This window comes from Pan paniscus, chromosome 15 (assembly GCF_029289425.2).
Source record: "Pan paniscus chromosome 15, NHGRI_mPanPan1-v2.0_pri, whole genome shotgun sequence".
NCBI lineage: Eukaryota > Metazoa > Chordata > Mammalia > Primates > Hominidae > Pan > Pan paniscus.
The window spans coordinates 97163240-97167406 of record NC_073264.2 but is presented as its reverse complement, the minus strand read 5'-3'; positions in this window follow the sequence as shown (position 1 = coordinate 97167406).

Sequence of the window (4167 nt, the reverse complement as noted above, 5' to 3'; positions counted from 1 at the left end):
AGTGTGTGTTGTTCCCCTCCCTGTGTCCATGTGTTCTCATTGTTCAGCTCCCACTTATGAGTGAGAACATGCAGTGTTTGGTTTTCTGTTCCTGTGTCAGTTTACTGAGGATAATGGTTTCCACCTCCATCCAGGTCCCTGCAAAGGACATGATCTCATTCCTTTTTATGGCTGCATAATATTCCATGGTGTATATGTATCACATTTTCTTTGTCCAGTCTATCATTGATGGGCATTTTGGTTGGTTCCATGTCTTTACTATTGTGAATACTGCTGCAATGAACATACATGTGCACGTGTCTTTATAATAGAATGATATATATTCCTGTGGGTATATACACAGTAATGAAATTGGTGGCTCAAATGGTATTTCTGATTATAGATCCTTGAGGAATTGCCACGTTGTCTTCCACAATGGTTGAACTAATTCACATTCCCACCAATAGTGTAAATCATTCCTATTTCTCCACAGCCTTGCAGCATCTGTTGCTTCTTGACTTTTTGATAATCACCATTCTGACTGGAGTGAGATGGTATCTCATTGTGGTTTTGATTTGCATTTCTTTAATGATCGGTGATGTTTAGCTTTTTTTCTCATATGGTTGTTGGCCAAATGTATGTCTTCATTTGAGAAGTGTCTGTTCATGTCCTTTGCCTATTTTTTGACGGGGTTATTCATTTTTTTCTTGTAAATTTGTTTAAGTTTCTTCTCAATTCTGGATATTAGACCTTTATCAAATGGGTAGATTGCAAAAGTTTTTCCCATTCTGTAGGTTGCCTGTTTGCTCTGATGATAGTTTCTTTTGCTGTGCAGAAGCTGTTTACTTTAATTAGATCCCATGTGTCAATTTTTGCTTTTGCTGCAATTGCTTTTGGCGATTTCATCATAAAATTTTCATCCATGCCTATATCCTGAATGGTATTGCATAGATTTTCTTCTAGGGTTTTATAGTTTTGGGTTTTATTGGGTTTTGTTTGTTTTGTTTTTGTTTTGTTTGTTTGTTTGTTTTGAGACAGAGTCTCACTGACTCCCAGGCTGGAGTGCAGTGGTGCGATCTCAGCTCACTGCAAGCTCCACCTCCCAGGCTCATGCCCTTATCCTGCCTCAGCCTCCCGAGTAGCTGGGACTACAGGTGCCCGCCACCACATCAGGCTAATTTTTTTGTATTTTCAGTAGAGATGGGGTTTCACCGTGTTTGCCAGGATGGTCTTGATCTCCTGACCTCATGATCCACCTGCCTCAGCCTCCCAAAGTGCAGGGATTACAGGCGTGAGCCACTGCACCTGGCTATAGTTTTGGGTTTTACATTTAAGTCTTTAATCCATCTTGAGTTAATTTTTGTATAAGGTGTAACAAAGTGGTCCAGCTTCAGTTTTCTGCATATGGCTAGCCAGTTTTCCAAGCAACATTTATTAAATAGAAAATTCTTTCTCAGTTGTTTGTGTCAGGTTCACCAAAGATCAGATGGTTGTAGATGTGTGGTCTTATTTCTGAGATCTCTATTTTGTTGCATTGGTCTATGTGTCTGTTTTGGTACCAGTACGATGTTGTTTTGGTTACTGTAGTCTGTAGTGTAGTTTGAAATCAGAAAGCATGATGCCTCCAGCTTTGTTCTTTTTGTTTAGGATTGTCTTGGCTATATGGGCTCTTTTTTGGTTCCATGTGAATTTTAAAATAGTTCTTTCTAATTCCGTGAAGAATGTCAATGATAGTTTGATGGAAATATCATTGAGTCTATAAATTACTTTGGGCAGTATGACCATATTCAGGATAGTGATTCTTCCTATCCACGAGAATGGAATGTTATTCCATTTGTTTGTATCCTCTCTTATTTCCTTGAGCAATGGTTTGTAGTTCTCCTTGAAGAGGTCCTTCACATTCCTTTTTAGCTGAATTCCTAGATATTTTATTATCTTTGTAGCAATTGTGAATGAGAGTTCATTCATGATTTGTCTCTCCACTTGTCTATTGTTGGTGTATAGGAATGTTTGTAATTTTTCCACATTGATTTTGTATCCTGAGACTTTGCTGAAGTTGCTTATTGGCTTAAAGAGCTTTTGGGCTGAGACAATGGGGTTTTCTAGTTATAGGATCATGTCATCTGCAAACAGAGACAATTTGACTTCCTCTCTTCCTATTCGAATACGTTTTATTTCTACCTTTTGCCTGATTGCCCTGGCCAGAACTTCCAATACTAGGTTGAATAGGTTGAGAGAGGGGGCATCCTTGTCTTCTGCCGATTTCCAAAGGAAATTCTTCCAGCTTTTGCTCATTTGGTATGATATTGGTTGTGGTTTTGTCATAAGTGGCTCTTATTATTTTGAAATATGATCCATCAATGCCTAGTTTATTGAGAGTTTTTAACATAAAGGGATGTTGAATTTTATCGAAGACCTTTTCTGCATCTATTGAGATGATCACATGATTTTTGTCATTAGTTCTGTTTATGCAATAAATGACATTTATTGATTTGTGTATGTTGAATGAGGCTTGCATCCCAGGGATGAAGCCGACTTGATTGTGGTGAATAAGCTTTTTGATGTGCTGCTGGACTCAGTTTGCCAGTGTTTTATTGAGGATGTTTGCATCAATGTTTATCAGGGATATTGACCTGAAGTTTTTTTTTTTTGCTGTGTCTCTGCCAGGTTTGGGGATCAGGATGACGCTGGCCTTATAAAATGAATTAGGGAGAAGTCCCTCCTTTTCAATTGCTTAGAATAGTTTCAAAGGGAATGGTACCAGCTCTTCTTTGCACCTCTGGTAGAATTCGGCCGTGAATCCATCTGGTCCTGGGCTTTTTTTGGTTGGTAGGCTATTTATTACTGCCTCAACTTGAGGACTGGTTATTGGTCTATTCAAGGATTCAACTTATTTCTGATTTAGTCTTGGGAAGGTGTATGCATCCAGGAATTTATCTATTTCTTCTAGATTTTCTAGTTTATTTGGGTAGAGGTGTTTATAGTATTGTTGGATGGTAGTTTGTATTTCTGCAGGGTCAGTGGTGATATCCCCTTTATCATTTTTTATTGTGTCTATTTGATTCTTCTCTCTTCTATTTTATTATTTTTTTCAAAAAACAAGCTCCTGGATTCATTGAGTTTTTGAAGGATTTTTCCTGTCTCTATCTCCTTCAGTTCTGCTCTGATCTTAGTTATTTCTTGTCTTCTGCTAGCTTTGGGATTTGTTTGCTCTTGCTTCTCTAGTTGTTTTAGTTGTGATGTTAGGGTGTCGATTTGAGATCTTTCTAGCTTTCTGATGTGGGCATTTAGTGCGATAAATTTCCCTCTTAACACTGGTTTAGCTGCTTCCCAGATATTCTGGTACATTTTCTCTTTGTTCTCATTGGTTTCAAAGAACTTCTTGATGTCTGCTTTAATCTCATTATTTACCCAGGAGTCATTCAGGAGCAGGTTGTTCAATTTCCATGTAGTTGTGTGGTTTTGAGTGGGTTTCATAATCTTGAGTTCTAATTTGATTGCACTGTTTTCTGTGATACTGTTTATCATGATTTTGGTTCTTTTGCATTTCCTGAGGAGTGTTTTACTTCAAATTATGTGATCGATTTTAGAGTAAGTGCCATGTAGCAGTCAGAAGAATGTATATTCTGCTGTTTTGGGGTGGAGAGTTCTGTAGATATCTATCAGGTTCACTTATCCAAAGCTGAGTTCAAGTCATGAATATCCTTAATTTTCTCTCTCAATGATCTGTCTAATATATCGACAGTGAGGTGTTAAAGTCTCCCACTATTATTGTGTGGGAGTTTAAGTCGCTTTGTAGGTCTCTAAGAACTTGCTTTATCAATCTGGATACTCCTGTATTAGGTTCATATATATTTAGGATAGTTAGTTCTTCATGTTGAATTGATCTCTTTTCCATTATGTAATGCCCTTTTTGTCTTTTTTGATCCTTGTTGGTTTAAAGTCTGTTTTGTCAGAAACTAGGATTGCAACCTCTGCTTTTTTCTGCTTTCCATTTACTTGGTAAATTTTCCTCCATCCCTTTATTTTGAGCCTGTGAGTGTCTTTGCACATGAGATGGGTCTCTTGAATACAGCACACCAATGGGTCTTGACTCTTTATCCAATTTGCCAATCTGTGTCTTTCAGTTGGGGCATTTAGCCCATTTACATTTAAGGTTAATATGGTTATGTGTGAATTTGATCCTGT